General features: G+C 46.0%; 16 non-coding genes across 16 annotated transcripts; 8 read left to right on the top strand and 8 right to left on the bottom strand.

The window, feature by feature from the left end:
* Nucleotides 1–12,895: 12,895 nt before the first annotated feature.
* LOC142392006 (5S ribosomal RNA) lies at nt 12,896–13,014 on the top strand. Its single transcript, XR_012770679.1, has one exon. It is a non-coding gene; the product is annotated as a 5S ribosomal RNA (ribosomal RNA).
* Nucleotides 13,015–13,312: 298 nt separating this feature from the next.
* LOC142392923 (5S ribosomal RNA) lies at nt 13,313–13,431 on the bottom strand. The gene has a single exon (XR_012771552.1). It is a non-coding gene; the product is annotated as a 5S ribosomal RNA (ribosomal RNA).
* A 354-nt stretch (nt 13,432–13,785) lies between these two features.
* Nucleotides 13,786–13,904, top strand: LOC142392004 (5S ribosomal RNA). The gene has a single exon (XR_012770678.1). It is a non-coding gene; the product is annotated as a 5S ribosomal RNA (ribosomal RNA).
* A 298-nt stretch (nt 13,905–14,202) lies between these two features.
* On the bottom strand, nt 14,203–14,321 carry LOC142392922 (5S ribosomal RNA). The gene has a single exon (XR_012771551.1). It is a non-coding gene; the product is annotated as a 5S ribosomal RNA (ribosomal RNA).
* A 358-nt stretch (nt 14,322–14,679) lies between these two features.
* LOC142392003 (5S ribosomal RNA) lies at nt 14,680–14,798 on the top strand. Its single transcript, XR_012770677.1, has one exon. It is a non-coding gene; the product is annotated as a 5S ribosomal RNA (ribosomal RNA).
* Nucleotides 14,799–15,096: 298 nt separating this feature from the next.
* On the bottom strand, nt 15,097–15,215 carry LOC142392921 (5S ribosomal RNA). The gene has a single exon (XR_012771550.1). It is a non-coding gene; the product is annotated as a 5S ribosomal RNA (ribosomal RNA).
* Nucleotides 15,216–15,569: 354 nt separating this feature from the next.
* Nucleotides 15,570–15,688, top strand: LOC142392522 (5S ribosomal RNA). The gene has a single exon (XR_012771168.1). It is a non-coding gene; the product is annotated as a 5S ribosomal RNA (ribosomal RNA).
* Nucleotides 15,689–15,986: 298 nt separating this feature from the next.
* LOC142392920 (5S ribosomal RNA) lies at nt 15,987–16,105 on the bottom strand. Its single transcript, XR_012771549.1, has one exon. It is a non-coding gene; the product is annotated as a 5S ribosomal RNA (ribosomal RNA).
* Nucleotides 16,106–16,463: 358 nt separating this feature from the next.
* On the top strand, nt 16,464–16,582 carry LOC142392163 (5S ribosomal RNA). The gene has a single exon (XR_012770830.1). It is a non-coding gene; the product is annotated as a 5S ribosomal RNA (ribosomal RNA).
* Nucleotides 16,583–16,880: 298 nt separating this feature from the next.
* LOC142392918 (5S ribosomal RNA) lies at nt 16,881–16,999 on the bottom strand. Its single transcript, XR_012771547.1, has one exon. It is a non-coding gene; the product is annotated as a 5S ribosomal RNA (ribosomal RNA).
* Nucleotides 17,000–17,357: 358 nt separating this feature from the next.
* LOC142392002 (5S ribosomal RNA) lies at nt 17,358–17,476 on the top strand. Its single transcript, XR_012770676.1, has one exon. It is a non-coding gene; the product is annotated as a 5S ribosomal RNA (ribosomal RNA).
* Nucleotides 17,477–17,774: 298 nt separating this feature from the next.
* LOC142392917 (5S ribosomal RNA) lies at nt 17,775–17,893 on the bottom strand. Its single transcript, XR_012771546.1, has one exon. It is a non-coding gene; the product is annotated as a 5S ribosomal RNA (ribosomal RNA).
* Nucleotides 17,894–18,251: 358 nt separating this feature from the next.
* On the top strand, nt 18,252–18,370 carry LOC142392573 (5S ribosomal RNA). Its single transcript, XR_012771218.1, has one exon. It is a non-coding gene; the product is annotated as a 5S ribosomal RNA (ribosomal RNA).
* A 298-nt stretch (nt 18,371–18,668) lies between these two features.
* LOC142393244 (5S ribosomal RNA) lies at nt 18,669–18,787 on the bottom strand. The gene has a single exon (XR_012771858.1). It is a non-coding gene; the product is annotated as a 5S ribosomal RNA (ribosomal RNA).
* A 354-nt stretch (nt 18,788–19,141) lies between these two features.
* Nucleotides 19,142–19,260, top strand: LOC142392569 (5S ribosomal RNA). Its single transcript, XR_012771214.1, has one exon. It is a non-coding gene; the product is annotated as a 5S ribosomal RNA (ribosomal RNA).
* A 298-nt stretch (nt 19,261–19,558) lies between these two features.
* Nucleotides 19,559–19,677, bottom strand: LOC142393243 (5S ribosomal RNA). Its single transcript, XR_012771857.1, has one exon. It is a non-coding gene; the product is annotated as a 5S ribosomal RNA (ribosomal RNA).
* Between the last annotated feature and the right edge of the window lie 199 nt (nt 19,678–19,876).

The following is a 19,876-nucleotide window of genomic DNA, read 5'->3' as shown; positions in this document are numbered from 1 at the left end:
TAAAAATCACTTTATTTTGAGGCTTTTTCTTCAAATTAAAACCTCACTTTCATAATTACTCGGGACTCTTTGTAAAATGCAAATAAAATCAGAAAGATATGATCTTAGAACTATTAAAAAGTTCTATCTAAGTAGAAATGGTGCAAGTTCGGTGCCATCTGTTGGTTTCCTTAGCTAGGAAATATTTTTTGAATTGCTCTGTATGAATGAATTGGATTCATTTTGAATTGAATTAATTGGATTATAATTACAATGAACTGAACTCTAATTGGCTTGAATTGGACTTTATTACTGAAGTGCCCTGAGATGACATTTGTTGTAATTGTAATAGTTTATTTTGGCAACATTTGAAACAAACTGACATTATTCTGTCTTGGAAAACACTGCTGGTGGAAAACATGATACTGGCTGCTGAAAAACTGGCAGAAGTGGACCTTCCAACGGGACAGTGACAGGAAGTAATCAGCTGAAGCCGTCCAGAGATTAACAGAGAACACAAATCAACATTCTGGAATCCAGACTTCACTTCCATCCAGAATCTGTGGTTGGAACCACAGACCAGAAGAGACAGAACAGAAGCCTTCACAAAGTTGTGATGTCATCACTGTAGTAATAATAATAATAATAATAATAATAAATTTTATTTGTAGAGCACTTTACACTGAATGAACAGTCTCAAAGTGCTACATTAAAAATATGAACATGGAGAGCGAGCGTCTCCAGAGAAAAAAATTATAATAATAAAATGGCCTAATCAAAGGCTTTTTTAAAAAGGTAGGTTTTTAGGCCTTTTTTAAAAGTGTCCAGGGTCAGTGGAGCTCTCAGGTGGTCAGGGAGAGCATTCCAAAGACAGGGAGCGGCGTGGCAAAAGGCTCTGTCTCCCATGGTTCGGAGCTTGGTCCTTGGGATCTGGAGGAGGTTTGCCTGACCGGAGCGGAGGTGTCGTGGAGAGGGTAGAGGGGTGAGTAGCTCCTTCAGGTAGGTTGGGGCAGTACCATGGAGGCACTGGTGGGTCAGTAACGAAATCTTGTATGTGATCCTGAGGGAAACAGGAAGCCAGTGGAGGGATTTGAGGACAGGTGTGATGTGCTCGAATTTTCTTGTCCTTGTGAGGATCCGGGCAGCACAGTTTTGGATGTATTGGAGCTTCTGAATGTTTTTATTTGGGACCCTGATGAGAAGGGCGTTACAGTAGTCCAGCCTGGTGGAGACAAAGGCGTGGACAAGTTTTTCTGCATCTGGGAGAGAGAGTGATGGGCGGAGTTTTGCAATGTTTCTAATGTGGTAAAAAGAGTTTTTGCAAAGCTGTTTGATGTGGAGGTCGTAGGTCAAGTGAGGGTCCATTATTACTCCGAGGTTGGTGACTGATGAGGAAAGGTGGATGTTGTGGCCGGCGAAGGTGATACTGGTAATGGAGGATGACCGGGTCTGATGTGGGGTGCCAATGAGAATTGCTTCAATTTTTGAACTGTTTAGCTGCAGAAAGTTTTCCTTCATCCACGCCTTTATCTCCTCCAGGCAGATGGTGAGTGTGGACGAGGGTAGAGTTACAGAGGATACTGGGTTGATTTTAAAATAAAGTTGGGTGTCATCAACATAGCAATGGAAAGATATTCCATGCCGGCTGATGACACGGCCAAGGGGAAGCATGTATATAGTGAAAAGGGTGGGGCCAAGGACTGACCCTTGGGGGACACCACAGGAGACAGGGAGAGTGTCAGACTTGGCTTCTCCCAGGGAGACGTATTCAGTTCTGTTGGTGAGATAGGAGGTGAACCAGTTTAGAGTTGAGTCAGAGAGTCCGATGGTGGAGTGTAGGCGGTGAAGGAGGATGTGGTGGTCAACCGTATCAAAGGCTGCAGTGAGGTCAAGGAGAATGAGCAGGGATGGTGAGCCAGCATCAGCTGACATCAGTAAGTCATTAGTGAACCTGGCCAGAGCAGTTTCAGTGCTGTGGCCAGGGCGGAAACCATACTGAAATTTTTCAAACATGTTGTTTGGTTTGAGATGGTCATGAAGTTGGGCAGCAACTACCTTTTCCAACACTTTTGAGAGGAATGGAAGGTTTGAAATTGGTCTGTAGTTGGCAAGCACTTCCGGGTTGAGGCTGGGTTTTTTAAGGAGTGGTTTCATGACGGCAACCTTCAGGGCTGATGGGATGTGGCCAGATTGAAGGGAGTAGTTTATGATTTTAGTAACCATGGGGCTAATGGCAGAGGTGTGAGTTTTAATCAAGGCTGAGGGAAAAGGATCCAAGGCACAGGTAGAGAGTTTCATCTTCCTCATGATTTCCTCAACCTCACACTGTGTGATGCTCATGAAGCAGCAGAGAGGCTGGACCATCCCAAGCTGAGGGCTGTAAGTTGGGGTTGGGGGGGCAGAGGGGGTGGAGAGGATGGAACGGATGTTATTTACCTTTGTCTTGAAGAAGGAGATGAATTTATTGCACTGCTCCTGTGTGGTGTCCAGTTTCGGGGGGATATGAGGTTTGAGAAGGTTATGAACAGTGGAGAAAAGTCTTTTGGAGTTTCCAGGGTTATTATTGATGAGTCTTGAGTAGAAGTGAGACCGTGCATCGATGAGGGATTTTGAGCAGGCCTTCTGATGTTCCCGATAGGCTAATTTGTGCACTGTGAGGTCTGAAGCTTTGATACGCCGTTCGAGGACACATCCTGCTCTCTTCATTGCCTGCACCTCGCTGGTGTACCAGGGGGCTGAGTGGGGGAAGGTGACTGTTCTAGTTTTGACAGGGGCATGGAGATCCAGGAGGCTGCTCAGTGATGCGTTGTAGAAATTTACAGAGTCAGTGTCTGTTTGAAAATGAACAGAAGAGAGTTGCTGTAGGTCAAAGGTTAGGGAATCTGGGTCGATATTTTTAAAGTTCCTGAAGCTGATCTGGCGTTTGGGTTTGTCAGCGGGAAACAATATTGGAAGCTCCATTGAGATGACCTTGTGGTCAGACACGCCCAGATCGGACACCAAAAGGTTGCTTATGAGAGTGGAGTTGGTGATGACTAGGTCCAGAGTGTGCCCCCAGATGTGTGTTGGGACAACAACATGTTGTGTCAGGGTGAGGCAGTCAAGGAGATGCAAAAACTCAGCAGCAAGGTGGCAGGAGGGAGTGTCGACATGGATGTTAAAGTCACCAAGTATTATAATATTAGCTGAGGTTGTGCAGAGTGTAGTGAGAAGGTCATGTATCTCTGGGATGAAAGCTGAGTTAGGTTTAGGGGGCCTATAGACTAGGAGTATTGTGAATGAGCCGGGGGGGTTGCATTTAAATGCAAGGCATTCGAATGAGGAATATGCAGGCAGGGGCAGGGTAGACAAATCAAAATTGCTTCGGTATACCACGGCTAAGCCACCACCACGGCCAGTGCAGCGGGCTTTTTCCAGGTAGCTATAGCCAGGAGGACAGGCTTCATTCAAGGCAGAATAGTCTTCCGGTTGTTGCCATGTCTCTGTAAGGCACATAAAGTCAATTTGTTTGTCAGCGATGTGATCCTGAATGAAGGAGGATTTGTTGTTCAGGGACTGTGTGTTTAAAAGTTCAACTTTGATATTTGTTGAGGTGGTGTGTCGCTGAAGAGGGCGGAGTATGCTGTAATCAGCTCCCCGTTTTGTGTCCTGCTTGGTGCGTGACAGTCTCGCGGTGTTTCCAGCGAGACTACGGCACGGACTACAGCCGGAGACGGCAGCGCTCCGGTGACGTGTAAGATGTGCGACAGGCGTCCATATGGAAGGAATACATGGCTCATCCCGCTGGTAGTAAACAAACCTTTTCCGACAGCTTCTGTGCACATAGCGAGGCCGGCACAGGAGTCCGAGTTCTTTGATGGCGAGGGGGATTTTATATCCAGGGGAGATTGTGGATTTGATTCGGAGAAGTTGAGCGGCGGAATAAGTGAGTCTCATGCTGTCCAAGGGGAGACGTTGTCTTGCCACACTAGCCGCTAGCCACAGCAACGCCAGCACTAGCCACCTGCCTGTTGGTGTCGATTTGCAGGTGGTCTTGTTGTACAGGGATCCCAAAGATGGAGATGGGCAGGGGGGGCAATCCCGAGGATCGGCTTGCCGCGGACACAGAGAAGAAGCTATCCGCTGGTGATGGTGAGATAAGCGGTTCCCGGGCGCAGAGCTCCCCCAGGACGTTGTCGACAACTCCAGGTAGCCGGTAGCAGGCAGGTACACCATCGGTAGGTAGTAGATGGTCAAAAATAATGAGATCCAGAGGTCCTAAAATTTTAGACTATTTTAGACTATTTTAGACTGGCTACTTAGACAGGAGCAAAATAGAATGAAATTGGATGAAAACACAGTATGAAAACACGGAAAACACAGAAAGGAGAAGCGGCGAACAGACACACCCCAGCGTCCTCTCCTCTCCATGTCCATGTAAAATCAAAGAGGACGTCACAATCGATGTCATCTCTGATCTTGTTTGACATCACAAAGTTTATACAGGCCAGACATTTTCACTGCTTTTTCACAGCTGGTCAGGAGTTTATCTGAAGAAACACGTCCAGTTTTTGAAGCAGATTTGAAAGTCACAGCAAACGGTTTTCACATCGCCTAAAAAACACTTAACTACTATCTTAAATAGTCATTTTAACAAGCACTTAGAAACAATGCTTACTTACTATCTTAAAAAGTCATTTTGATTTTAAGTTCTTAAAAACAACAAGCAAAATGAGTCAAACCAAGAAATCATCTCCTCCACTTCAGTATTGTGACATGGCAGACGACGAGTTGCCCGAGGGTTTCTACACGTGTCCCATTACTTTTGGCAGTAAGGAAAGTTATGAGGAACCCAGCAACTGTTGGAAAAAGAACAATCCCAGGTCTCTGCTGCAGCTGGGACTCCTCACTCAGAGGAAATATGTTGTTTGGCTGCTCTCACTGAGCATTCTTATCTTTTTTTTTTAACTCTTGTTTCTATAACATGTATCAGTTGTGTCCAGGAGCGTGTTGCTGTCCCTCTGTTCCCAGCTGCCTCTGGCCTCCACCTCAGATCCACTCATTTCTGTCCTCATTTCTGATCCTTCTTTCTGAACACAACACCCAGTGTGGACACATCATGGCTGGGACAGCAGCAGCAGCCACAAACACGTCCAAACTTTCTGTATTCAGCAGATGTGGAATATAGCTGATGGAATATAGCTGATGGATCACTTTTTAAAGAAAGTCCAGCAAAGCTTTGGACACATTCTGAGTCTCCATAAAAGAAGAAGAAATGTTGTTGAAAAGTCAGTTTGTCATTTTATCGAGGTCTCTCTGCTCTTTGTGTAACTTAGATATTCTACATCTGAAATGATTCTTTATAAAGTATTTTATTCAAATAAAACGATAACCTCTGATCTGAAGACAGCTGATTTAGTGCCGGTCACATGATCACATCATTTATAGGATTAAAAACATGTTAGATTTGTACAAAAGAGCCTCAGATTATCAACACTGATTATTTTAGATCTAAAGAAATGAATGATCACTTTTCTTTGTGGGACACGTTTCCATCAAAGTGTGAGACGATATGAATGAATGAATGAATGAATGAATGAATGAATGAATGAATGAATGAATGAATGAGTTCAGAGTTGGTTCAAACAGCTCTTCAACATGTTGAACTCATCAGTTACAGAGGAGACGGAGAGTTCATTTAAGGGCTGTAAATCATCTTTAATGGTGCCACATGTGTTCAGTTTGTCTTTGTTACCATAACTGGACAAACACTGATGATCAGGACTGAATAAATGTTACTGATCCATGTTCAGTTCAGCTCTAATGTAACTAATATCTGCTGGAACTGGGACGGAAGGAGACTTTTTTACCCTCTTGTGGTGTAAATATAAACTGCATGATGTCAGTTTGGCCTCCCGGACTGCAGAAACTCCATAATTTTACTGAACTGCCACAAAAAGGACAGATCTGTCAAAGATGAAGAAAATAAATGTGGAAATATAAAGACTTTTCTCATCTTCTTGTTGAAGCTCCAACCTCCATCATATCATAAAGATCTCATCCATCCTTTCCCTGTTCCTGCTGCACACACCTGTTGTAGTATAAGCAGCAGGATATCAGAGTCTCCTGAGGTGACACCACAGTCTGGAATACAGATGTTGGTCAATTGTTCAGAACAACATACTCACACTCACACACACGGACCAAATGAAGCACAAGCTGTGTTTGTGGAACCAACGGGAGGCCGTTGATGTCTGCAGTGATTTTAGTAGCATTAAGACTCGTTAGAGCGGAGTTATTGAATATTTCTGGAGCAGGTGTTGCACTTTGTAGACGGTCCCTTGGCCCTCGCCTCTGCGCCGGCTGCACATGGACACTAATGTTATGTCTCCTGCTCCTCTCGCCACAGATGGAGAGAGGTGGGATTTGATCTGGAACCAGCGCCGGCGCCACGGGGGGGCACTCGGGGGCATTGCCCCCCCATCCACGCTTGTGTGCCCCCCCCTGGGTTCACTTTGATGTTTGACCGGAGATTGCCTCAAACACTGCAGTGCATGAGGGGACACGATCTAAAAGTCTTAAATAAAAAATACGTTTTTTAAGGTCTTAAAATGTCTTAAATTTCTCTGATTTTTGAAGAGTGGCATTAAATTTCATCTGGGCGGAAAGAAAGAAAGATATGTCTGGAGAGAGCTTTCGTGTGTGCCCCAGTACTTCCGGTGAAAACTTCCGGTGATTTGACAGCTAAGCTAACGCGTCAGGTTAGGGCCAGTGGCCGTAAACAAAGGTTATAGCCGAGAAGAAAGATGATAATATGATGTAGCTAAAAAGACTAGCTTTCTTCTGTAGCCTAATGCTTACCGATTTAGCAAGCCTAGCAGCCTTGTTGCTAATGCTAGCCGCCGTAACGTTACCAACATACCCGACGTCAAGGAGTTGGCTGAGCAGGGGCAAGATTATGGGGCTGGCAGAGTTAACTTCATAATGGGTGAGTGCAGGTTTCAGTCACTTGTTTTCATTCTTTCACAGGATTGATTCACTTCATTGGTTTATCCGATTGCTGGCCGCCTTTATGTGTCTGGGTTTGTGTGGGTTACTGATCATGGTTGTTAGCCGATAGTCAGGTTGTGTGTTGTGTGTGTATTTTTTCTATGGGTACATGCCATTGACTGAGCGGTCTGTGCTCGTTTTTTATTTTTATTTAATTAGATTGGAGATACTAATTAATACTGAGGGGAGTGGGGGGGGGCTTTCCTGTTAGCTGAAACATTTCAGAGTTCTCCTCAGACTGGATTCAGTGGGCATAAAGGTGTCTTTAAAGGGGAACTCCGGGGCATTTGAAGCGTGTTTCCATTGCTAGAGGTTGTCAAATAATGATGGTATGACACAGAGAGGTGCGTATCTGCGCTCCCTGTGTGGACATTGCTCTGTCCGCACAGCATGTCATGCGAGGCTAATACGTGGTGGCTAAGGGGCAAGCGCTAACCCTTCCACGTAAAACAACAACTTGCACACTGCAGAAACGTCACGCCACTTTATAACCCATCCGACAATAAAGTCACAAGCCTTACCATCAAAACCATATGCATGGTTCTCACATTACTGGCATGGGGACGTTACAAAACAACTTTATAAACAGCATATAACTCACCGGCTGGTTGTAGGCTCGCGCATGTGAAAGCCCAAAAGAGTCAATGGAGAATAATCCCATATACAAAACAATTATATTCTCTAGAAAAACTGCGTTCAAGTATTTAAAACATTACAACAATATTACTGGGCATGTATTGTTGTAATGTCGGATGGGTTATAAAGTGGTGTGACGTTTCTGCTGTGTGCAAGTTGTTGTTTTACGTGGAAGGGTTAGCGCTTGCCCCTTAGCCACCACGTATTAGCCTCGCATGACATGCTGTGCGGACAGAGCGATCTCCACACAGGGAGCGCAGATACGCACCTCTCTGTGTCATACTATCATTATTTGACAACCTCTAGCAATGGAAACACGCTTCAAATGCCCCGGAGTTCCCCTTTAACAGAGGGAACGAGGATTTATCTCTGTGCTTCACCCCAGCAGAAGCAGCCAGCGAGGGGGCGGGGCTTGTTCCAAATGCTCAGCTGCTCTCCCATTGGTTATTACTTATGACGTCAGAGACGGACAAAGTTCCTACTGGCTCCTGAAGCCGGTGTAGCGGAAGTGGTTCTGGAGGCAGCAGTGACACTTGTAATGTTCACAGCTTCTGTTTGACACCTCAGAGTTTATAAAACTCATACAACACTATCAGAACACATGGTCACCATGGGAACCTTTATAAGTTCAGTCTTTCTAAAGTAACGGGACACACACACATCAGTACAATCCAGATGTTTTTCTCATCTTTTCATAGTTTCCTGTTTTGCCTTCATAACTCAGATGGAATCAGTCAGTGAAAAACACAGCAGGCTGTGAGAGAAAGTAAAGGTGTTCACCAGACCAACAAAGGCTGAACCTGAGGGATGTATCACTGAAATTACTGAGCACATCATCAGACAGGAGAAGAAGAAGCCCATTTTCACTGATATCAGCATCAGACAGCAGATCTGGAGGTGCTTTTCTTTCTACAGCTGGCCTTCACTCCTCTGTGTCTTCTCTCCAACCATCTTTGTCCCAACCATTGCATCTGTGGTGTTCAGCACATCTGCAGCATCAGGCCCGCTGGCTCCGTTCTGCTCGTCTTCTGCAGACGGAGCTTTTTCATGGCAGGAAACCATCCAGTGAGTCAGGATTCTGCAGGAACCACTGGAAGACTTTCACTTCCTCCTTCAGTTGAACGCTTCATCAAACTGACATCATGCAGTTCCTCTACTCGCCACCAGGGGGAGACACATCTCCATAAATGCAGAGTCCCGCTCAGTATTACTGACAGTACTTCACAGCCACTGAGAGGACACATTTAAATCGGGAACATACAAAGAAATGATTTCTATATTTGAGCCAGGCTTCCACCTCCATATAAGACACACACTGTGTCCTCATACAACAAGCAGCTCTCCTGTCTGAGCTTCACATCTTTACAGTTAGCATCAGCACACACAGCATGTTGATGAAGATTCTCACTCATCCAGGTCATGGTAATCCTAAGAGCTCACATCCTCTGGCCTAAAAGGCCTCTAGCAAAGAGCCAGATAAGACCAGAGCCACCCACTCTCCAGATAAAGTGCCTTATGAGCTGCTGAAGTTCTTCAGGTAAATAAGTTTATATTAGCTTCTCTTTTGGTCAGAGGCTCTGGTGCTCTGGAGTTACACCAAGTGTTTCTGAATGTTAGCTGCAACACCTTTAAAACCTGTTTTATCTCCATGCAAACAACAGCTAATCCTAACTGTCCTGTAGTTCGTAATGTGTCAGATCTCCATTTATTCCATCTCTTTCGCTGCAGTTTTAAAACTTCATTACATTTGTTTTGTTGTTGAACCACCAAACCTGCTCAGAAGACACAGTATTTAATGGCTATCAGGTTGAGTGGAGGATGTAAATGAACAAGTGGTTCACTTCAAGGCAAGTAAGAACATTCATCTTGAAAATCAACAGATATCAGCTTGCTGCACTTTTGCATGAAAGGATAACAAATCCAAGCCTGCAATTGTTATTAAGTTTTAAACAAGAGGCACAAGCCTGAAGCGTTGGAACAGACAATTATAGCAGATAATAAAACACTTGTGATCTGTGGTGATTTCAACACTGACCTCTTAAAGGTACATACTCCTAAACAAACTTGTGATTTCTTGGCTGCGTTATACGCAGGCCCGTTTCTAGGATTTTGGGGGCCCTAGGCAAAGGGGTTGTTGGAGGCCCTAGGGCTTTCTTTTTTACGTGGGGTCTGGGGGTCCTCCCCCAGAAAATTTTGTATTTCCTACATGCAATTTCGTGCATTTTAATCACAAAAGAGGTCAAACATACTCTGGAAAGTAGTCTTTATTTTTTTTGTGGCTCATTTTAAAAGGGAATGACAAACCACACACACACACAGCCAAAATGATTAAAACTGCTGCTTGCGGACCTTGGCCTCAGCAAATGCAGACACAATCCCCTCCAAGTCCAAAGACCTGCGGACGTCACTCTCAATTGACATGAGTGCCAGTCCAGAGAGCCTCTCTTGGGTCATGGTCGACCTCATGTAGTTCTTTATGCGCTTCAGAGATGAAAAGCTCCTCTCTCCGGAGGCAACAGAGACAGGAAGGGTCAGAAGTAAGCGCAGTGCAATGCTTAAATTGCTGTACAGGTCCAACAGCTTCTCACTGTATATGTAGTCCAGCATTTTAAATGGGCACCTGGATACATCATCTGGAAAGGTGTGGACAGCAGAGTTGATTTCCAATGCCAAGTCGTCTGCATCAACATCATGGAGGGTTTGTTCCACTTTCTTGCATCTCTCATGCAGTTTTCTACTCTTGATTGTGTCCCTCATGTTATCAACCGTGAACAGAAAGTCATACAGGGCATACACACCTTCCAGTCTGGAAAATCTGTCTGTCAAGCTTGTAATGGCAGTGTCAATCAAAGGCAGGAAGAATTCCCTTCTGAAGGCCTCTTCTGGGGTCGATTGTGTTTCGTCTGTACTCTCGTACAGGAACTGCCTTTTCTTTTTCCGCTGCCTTTTCTCAGGTAATTTCCTCTTAATTTCCAGATCTTCTGCAATCTCCATTGCATCCGTTTGGCTTGATGCTAGTCCATTTTCCCTGAAATCTTCTAGGTACTCTGTCACTCCCTCGGTTTCTTTTTTCAGTGTTTGCATTGAAACATCCGGGCTCTGGAGGAGCTTGCTCACATGGTTAACCTGATACAAAACGTTGTACCAGATTATTGTGCACAGAAGAAAGGACCATGTTTTAAGCTCACCATGTAAGCTTTTTGCTGAGGACATGGTCTCTGAGTCCCCCTTCTCTGTAGCAGATGTCTGCAGTGCTGACAGTGCGTCTAGTATTTCAGGTAGCTGGTACCGCACTACTTTCACACTGTCAATTCGGGCCTCCCATCTCGTCCCTGAAAGTGGCTTAAGGGTGAGCTGCTTCACATGCTGCTTCAAAATTGCCCAGCGTTGCACAGAAGAACTGAATAGGTTGTACAGTCGTTGCAGCACACCAAAAAAGGACATGGACAACACTGAAGACTTGGCAGCATCTGACACAACCAGATTTAGTGTGTGACTGCTGCATGGGATGCATAGCGCCTTGTTATGCTTGATATGCAGACAACAACTGTTGTCGGTAAGTTTAAGAACAATTCCAAATAACTGATAATGAAATCAACAATTTAACTGACAGATGAAACAGTTAACATTAAATCACATCTTTTTACAAGGAACACATGCTGTATAAAATCTTGCTATCATTTCAGTGACAGCGGTTCCTCCTTCCTGGAGACTCTGTTCAGACACTGGGTGCAGAAGGGTGCTGTGTGCCACCGGCAGCACCGCTGGGATCCTGCTGGGATCCTGCTGGGATCCTGCTGTGATCCTGCTGTGATCCTGCTGGGATCCAACAGAGCCTTTCCAAGTATGGGGCGCCCATGAGTGCCTTGGCAGGTGCAGTGCTGGCCTACAACAAGGACGACATGGTGCTCTTAGTACAGGCTGTCAGGAGTGGCAAAAAAAGAGTTGTATGCCAGATGTTCAGACGAGGAAATGATGGCCTTCCAATAGAATAGAATGTGATATAATAATAATACTACATATAAGAATATTTTCTTGCACTATTGCACATTTGTTGGATGAGAATATATGTATTTTTGTTTATATTGTGAGCAGAGAAACATCTGGTGCTTTATCTGACTCTGCCATTAATAAAATGAATTGTTTGTACACTTATTTGCTGGTGTTTGCATATCTCTGTTGCTGAAAAAAGGTGTTACTGCAAGTTTTCACTTTCCCCCAATTGGCAGGATTTCAGAAAATGAGCTATACAACATTTGAAGGGGTATTCAAGGTTGTATGCTGTATGCCAGGCTCAAAAATGGGTTTGAAGCCTCCTAATTACCACAACAACATAGGCATAAGCCTAATAATACAGGCAATGTACTACAGGTAAATAGGATAGAACATTTAAGTATCAAATATCTACATGAAACCTCCCAGGCTTGTTCCTTACAAGCAATATTTTTTATAGCAACAATCTTTAACCTGACTTTATCACATTTTCAGATTTCTACATCTGAAATGTATGCAAATTAGCACATAATTAAAGATGTAACACCTAATTTGTATGGGAAAACATAACATTAACACAGTAATAACATAATCTCATCAGTCTACATCAACTCAAACTGCAAATAATACAAACAACATTCAGCAGCCAAGTAGATTTCAATCATCCAGCCCTCATACATGCATAACATCTCTGTAAATAAAAGTTTAGGCGAGTGAACACCAGGGGGCGTCCTTCCTTTTGATCCTTTTATGATCGATCCCAGGTTGAGCAATAGGGACTTGGGGGGGTCATGAGCCGTTCCCAGGCGGTCTCCCATCCAAGTACTAACCAGGCCCGACTCTGCTTGGCTTCTGAGATCTGACGAGATCAGGCGTGTTCAGGGTGGTGTGGCCGTAAGCCAGCAATGGAATCACAAACCAGCTCTTTATAGATTCTGAAACAGAATCTGTTATTGTATTCCGACTTGTAAAATAGAACTATACTGTTTAGAGAAGACGCAGTTTATGAGCATGTCGTGGGATCGAGCTTCCCTGGTTTCTCTATATGACAACGGACACAAAACTACACACAGGGAACAGAGGCTTTTGACAGACACTAAGTTATCTGAGAGTCCCATTTTCAGCTGCAGAGAACAATCACATCAGGGAAGTCAACGTGCAGGCTCAACAGCAGCCTCTCAAGCCAGCTCTCTGGTAACAATAGGGGAAACGTATGGTTCCAGCACCTATATAACATATATTTGTCACAGGGACTGTGGCTTACGGCCACACCGCCCTGAACACGCCCGATCTCGTCCGATCTCGGAAGCCAAGCAGGGTCGGGCCTGGTTAGTACTTGGATGGGAGACCGCTTGGGAATACCAGGTGCTGTAAGCTTTTTTCTCTTCTCTCTGCGGCCTGCATGTAACATCTGACCATCACCGTGTGCCACACAGACACCAGGAAGTTAACCAGCTTGGGCTGCTGCTGATTGGTTGGCAGACACCTCTGTTTCTGTTTGGCTCTCAGTCTCCATGTTGCTGATCCTGGATCTGCTGAGATGTCCCAGGCCATTGTTGGCTTTGATCCTCATACATTTAACTTTGTCCTCAGAAAGGACAAGTTCCAAAAAGTCAAACAGGGACTAGTTTTGCATTTGACGTAGCCAAACTGAATGCGCCTGGAGAAGCCAAAAGGCTTACAGCACCTGGTATTCCCAGGCGGTCTCCCATCCAAGTACTAACCAGGCCCGACTCTGCTTGGCTTCTGAGATCTGACGAGATCAGGCGTGTTCAGGGTGGTGTGGCCGTAAGCCAGCAATGGAATCACAAACCAGCTCTTTATAGATTCTGAAACAGAATCTGTTATTGTATTCCGACTTGTAAAATAAAACTATACTGTTTAGAGAAGACGCAGTTTATGAGCATGTCGTGGGATCGAGCTTCCCTGGTTTCTCTATATGACAACGGACACAAAACTACACACAGGGAACAGAGGAGCTTGACAGACAGTTATCTGAGAGTCCCATTTTCAGCTGCAGAGAACAATCACATCAGGGAAGTCAACGTGCAGGCTCAACAGCAGCCTCTCAAGCCAGCTCTCTGGTAAAAATAGGGGAAACGTATGGTTCCAGCACCTATATAACATATATTTGTCACAGGGACTGTGGCTTACGGCCACACCGCCCTGAACACGCCCGATCTCGTCCGATCTCGGAAGCCAAGCAGGGTCGGGCCTGGTTAGTACTTGGATGGGAGACCGCTTGGGAATACCAGGTGCTGTAAGCTTTTTTCTCTTCTCTCTGCGGCCTGCATGTAACATCTGACCATCACCGTGTGCCACACAGACACCAGGAAGTTAACCAGCTTGGGCTGCTGCTGATTGGTTGGCAGACACCTCTGTTTCTGTTTGGCTCTCAGTCTCCATGTTGCTGATCCTGGATCTGCTGAGATGTCCCAGGCCATTGTTGGCTTTGATCCTCATACATTTAACTTTGTCCTCAGAAAGGACTAGTTCCAAAAAGTCAAACAGGGACTAGTTTTGCATTTGACGTAGCCAAACTGCATGCGCCTGGAGAAGCCAAAAGGCTTACAGCACCTGGTATTCCCAGGCGGTCTCCCATCCAAGTACTAACCAGGCCCGACTCTGCTTGGCTTCTGAGATCTGACGAGATCAGGCGTGTTCAGGGTGGTGTGGCCGTAAGCCAGCAATGGAATCACAAACCAGCTCTTTATAGATTCTGAAACAGAATCTGTTATTGTATTCCGACTTGTAAAATAGAACTATACTGTTTAGAGAAGACGCAGTTTATGAGCATGTCGTGGGATCGAGCTTCCCTGGTTTCTCTATATGACAACGGACACAAAACTACACACAGGGAACAGAGGCTTTTGACAGACACTAAGTTATCTGAGAGTCCCATTTTCAGCTGCAGAGAACAATCACATCAGGGAAGTCAACGTGCAGGCTCAACAGCAGCCTCTCAAGCCAGCTCTCTGGTAAAAATAGGGGAAACGTATGGTTCCAGCACCTATATAACATATATTTGTCACAGGGACTGTGGCTTACGGCCACACCGCCCTGAACACGCCCGATCTCGTCCGATCTCGGAAGCCAAGCAGGGTCGGGCCTGGTTAGTACTTGGATGGGAGACCGCTTGGGAATACCAGGTGCTGTAAGCTTTTTTCTCTTCTCTCTGCGGCCTGCATGTAACATCTGACCATCACCGTGTGCCACACAGACACCAGGAAGTTAACCAGCTTGGGCTGCTGCTGATTGGTTGGCAGACACCTCTGTTTCTGTTTGGCTCTCAGTCTCCATGTTGCTGATCCTGGATCTGCTGAGATGTCCCAGGCCATTGTTGGCTTTGATCCTCATACATTTAACTTTGTCCTCAGAAAGGACAAGTTCCAAAAAGTCAAACAGGGACTAGTTTTGCATTTGACGTAGCCAAACTGAATGCGCCTGGAGAAGCCAAAAGGCTTACAGCACCTGGTATTCCCAGGCGGTCTCCCATCCAAGTACTAACCAGGCCCGACTCTGCTTGGCTTCTGAGATCTGACGAGATCAGGCGTGTTCAGGGTGGTGTGGCCGTAAGCCAGCAATGGAATCACAAACCAGCTCTTTATAGATTCTGAAACAGAATCTGTTATTGTATTCCGACTTGTAAAATAGAACTATACTGTTTAGAGAAGACGCAGTTTATGAGCATGTCGTGGGATCGAGCTTCCCTGGTTTCTCTATATGACAACGGACACAAAACTACACACAGGGAACAGAGGAGCTTGACAGACAGTTATCTGAGAGTCCCATTTTCAGCTGCAGAGAACAATCACATCAGGGAAGTCAACGTGCAGGCTCAACAGCAGCCTCTCAAGCCAGCTCTCTGGTAAAAATAGGGGAAACGTATGGTTCCAGCACCTATATAACATATATTTGTCACAGGGACTGTGGCTTACGGCCACACTGCCCTGAACACGCCCGATCTCGTCCGATCTCGGAAGCCAAGCAGGGTCGGGCCTGGTTAGTACTTGGATGGGAGACCGCTTGGGAATACCAGGTGCTGTAAGCTTTTTTCTCTTCTCTCTGCGGCCTGCATGTAACATCTGACCATCACCGTGTGCCACACAGACACCAGGAAGTTAACCAGCTTGGGCTGCTGCTGATTGGTTGGCAGACACCTCTGTTTCTGTTTGGCTCTCAGTCTCCATGTTGCTGATCCTGGATCTGCTGAGATGTCCCAGGCCATTGTTGGCTTTGATCCTCATACATTTAACTTTGTCCTCAGAAAGGACAAGTTCCAAAAAGTCAAACAGGGACTAGTTTTGCATTTGACGTAGCCAAACTGAATGCGCCTGGAGAAGCCAAAAGGCTTACAGCACCTGGTATTCCCAGGCGGTCTCCCATCCAAGTACTAACCAGGCCCGACTCTGCTTGGCTTCTGAGATCTGACGAGATCAGGCGTGTTCAGGGTGGTGTGGCCGTAAGCCAGCAATGGAATCACAAACCAGCTCTTTATAGATTCTGAAACAGAATCTGTTATTGTATTCCGACTTGTAAAATAGAACTATACTGTTTAGAGAAGACGCAGTTTATGAGCATGTCGTGGGATCGAGCTTCCCTGGTTTCTCTATATGACAACGGACACAAAACTACACACAGGGAACAGAGGCTTTTGACAGACACTAAGTTATCTGAGAGTCCCATTTTCAGCTGCAGAGAACAATCACATCAGGGAAGTCAACGTGCAGGCTCAACAGCAGCCTCTCAAGCCAGCTCTCTGGTAAAAATAGGGGAAACGTATGGTTCCAGCACCTATATAACATATATTTGTCACAGGGACTGTGGCTTATGGCCACACCGCCCTGAACACGCCCGATCTCGTCCGATCTCGGAAGCCAAGCAGGGTCGGGCCTGGTTAGTACTTGGATGGGAGACCGCTTGGGAATACCAGGTGCTGTAAGCTTTTTTCTCTTCTCTCTGCGGCCTGCATGTAACATCTGACCATCACCGTGTGCCACACAGACACCAGGAAGTTAACCAGCTTGGGCTGCTGCTGATTGGTTGGCAGACACCTCTGTTTCTGTTTGGCTCTCAGTCTCCATGTTGCTGATCCTGGATCTGCTGAGATGTCCCAGGCCATTGTTGGCTTTGATCCTCATACATTTAACTTTGTCCTCAGAAAGGACAAGTTCCAAAAAGTCAAACAGGGACTAGTTTTGCATTTGACGTAGCCAAACTGCATGCGCCTGGAGAAGCCAAAAGGCTTACAGCACCTGGTATTCCCAGGCGGTCTCCCATCCAAGTACTAACCAGGCCCGACTCTGCTTGGCTTCTGAGATCTGACGAGATCAGGCGTGTTCAGGGTGGTGTGGCCGTAAGCCAGCAATGGAATCACAAACCAGCTCTTTATAGATTCTGAAACAGAATCTGTTATTGTATTCCGACTTGTAAAATAGAACTATACTGTTTAGAGAAGACGCAGTTTATGAGCATGTCGTGGGATTGAGCTTCCCTGGTTTCTCTATATGACAACGGACACAAAACTACACACAGGGAACAGAGGCTTTTGACAGACACTAAGTTATCTGAGAGTCCCATTTTCAGCTGCAGAGAACAATCACATCAGGGAAGTCAACGTGCAGGCTCAACAGCAGCCTCTCAAGCCAGCTCTCTGGTAAAAATAGGGGAAACGTATGGTTCCAGCACCTATATAACATATATTTGTCACAGGGACTGTGGCTTACGGCCACACCGCCCTGAACACGCCCGATCTCGTCCGATCTCGGAAGCCAAGCAGGGTCGGGCCTGGTTAGTACTTGGATGGGAGACCGCTTGGGAATACCAGGTGCTGTAAGCTTTTTTCTCTTCTCTCTGCGGCCTGCATGTAACATCTGACCATCACCGTGTGCCACACAGACACCAGGAAGTTAACCAGCTTGGGCTGCTGCTGATTGGTTGGCAGACACCTCTGTTTCTGTTTGGCTCTCAGTCTCCATGTTGCTGATCCTGGATCTGCTGAGATGTCCCAGGCCATTGTTGGCTTTGATCCTCATACATTTAACTTTGTCCTCAGAAAGGACAAGTTCCAAAAAGTCAAACAGGGACTAGTTTTGCATTTGACGTAGCCAAACTGCATGCGCCTGGAGAAGCCAAAAGGCTTACAGCACCTGGTATTCCCAGGCGGTCTCCCATCCAAGTACTAACCAGGCCCGACTCTGCTTGGCTTCTGAGATCTGACGAGATCAGGCGTGTTCAGGGTGGTGTGGCCGTAAGCCAGCAATGGAATCACAAACCAGCTCTTTATAGATTCTGAAACAGAATCTGTTATTGTATTCCGACTTGTAAAATAGAACTATACTGTTTAGAGAAGACGCAGTTTATGAGCATGTCGTGGGATTGAGCTTCCCTGGTTTCTCTATATGACAACGGACACAAAACTACACACAGGGAACAGAGGCTTTTGACAGACACTAAGTTATCTGAGAGTCCCATTTTCAGCTGCAGAGAACAATCACATCAGGGAAGTCAACGTGCAGGCTCAACAGCAGCCTCTCAAGCCAGCTCTCTGGTAAAAATAGGGGAAACGTATGGTTCCAGCACCTATATAACATATATTTGTCACAGGGACTGTGGCTTACGGCCACACCGCCCTGAACACGCCCGATCTCGTCCGATCTCGGAAGCCAAGCAGGGTCGGGCCTGGTTAGTACTTGGATGGGAGACCGCTTGGGAATACCAGGTACTGTAAGCTTTTTTCTCTTCTCTCTGCGGCCTGGATGTAACATCTGACCATCACCGTGTGCCACACAGACACCAGGAAGTTAACCAGCTTGGGCTGCTGCTGATTGGTTGGCAGACACCTCTGTTTCTGTTTGGCTCTCAGTCTCCATGTTGCTGATCCTGGATCTGCTGAGATGTCCCAGGCCATTGTTGGCTTTGATCCTCATACATTTAACTTTGTCCTCAGAAAGGACAAGTTCCAAAAAGTCAAACAGGGACTAGTTTTGCATTTGACGTAGCCAAACTGAATGCGCCTGGAGAAGCCAAAAGGCTTACAGCACCTGGTATTCCCAGGCGGTCTCCCATCCAAGTACTAACCAGACCCGACTCTGCTTGGCTTCTGAGATCTGACGAGATCAGGCGTGTTCAGGGTGGTGTGGCCGTAAGCCAGCAATGGAATCACAAACCAGCTCTTTATAGATTCTGAAACAGAATCTGTTATTGTATTCCGACTTGTAAAATAGAACTATACTGTTTAGAGAAGACGCAGTTTATGAGCATGTCGTGGGATCGAGCTTCCCTGGTTTCTCTATATGACAACGGACACAAAACTACACACAGGGAACAGAGGAGCTTGACAGACAGTTATCTGAGAGTCCCATTTTCAGCTGCAGAGAACAATCACATCAGGGAAGTCAACGTGCAGGCTCAACAGCAGCCTCTCAAGCCAGCTCTCTGGTAAAAATAGGGGAAACGTATGGTTCCAGCACCTATATAACATATATTTGTCACAGGGACTGTGGCTTAGGGCCACACCGCCCTGAACACGCCCGATCTCGTCCGATCTCGGAAGCCAAGCAGGGTCGGGCCTGGTTAGTACTTGGATGGGTGACCGCTTGGGAATACCAGGTGCTGTAAGCTTTTTTCTCTTCTCTCTGCGGCCTGCATGTAACATCTGACCATCACCGTGTGCCACACAGACACCAGGAAGTTAACCAGCTTGGGCTGCTGCTGATTGGTTGGCAGACACCTCTGTTTCTGTTTGGCTCTCAGTCTCCATGTTGCTGATCCTGGATCTGCTGAGATGTCCCAGGCCATTGTTGGCTTTGATCCTCATACATTTAACTTTGTCCTCAGAAAGGAAAAGTTCCAAAAAGTCAAACAGGGACTAGTTTTGCATTTGACGTAGCCAAACTGAATGCGCCTGGAGAAGCCAAAAGGCTTACAGCACCTGGTATTCCCAGGCGGTCTCCCATCCAAGTACTAACCAGACCCGACTCTGCTTGGCTTCTGAGATCTGACGAGATCAGGCGTGTTCAGGGTGGTGTGGCCGTAAGCCAGCAATGGAATCACAAACCAGCTCTTTATAGATTCTGAAACAGAATCTGTTATTGTATTCCGACTTGTAAAATAGAACTATACTGTTTAGAGAAGACGCAGTTTATGAGCATGTCGTGGGATCGAGCTTCCCTGGTTTCTCTATATGACAACGGACACAAAACTACACACAGGGAACAGAGGCTTTTGACAGACACTA

This window comes from Odontesthes bonariensis, chromosome 11, assembly GCF_027942865.1.
Source record: "Odontesthes bonariensis isolate fOdoBon6 chromosome 11, fOdoBon6.hap1, whole genome shotgun sequence".
NCBI lineage: Eukaryota > Metazoa > Chordata > Actinopteri > Atheriniformes > Atherinopsidae > Odontesthes > Odontesthes bonariensis.
This window is presented reverse-complemented; position numbering and strand designations above follow the sequence as displayed.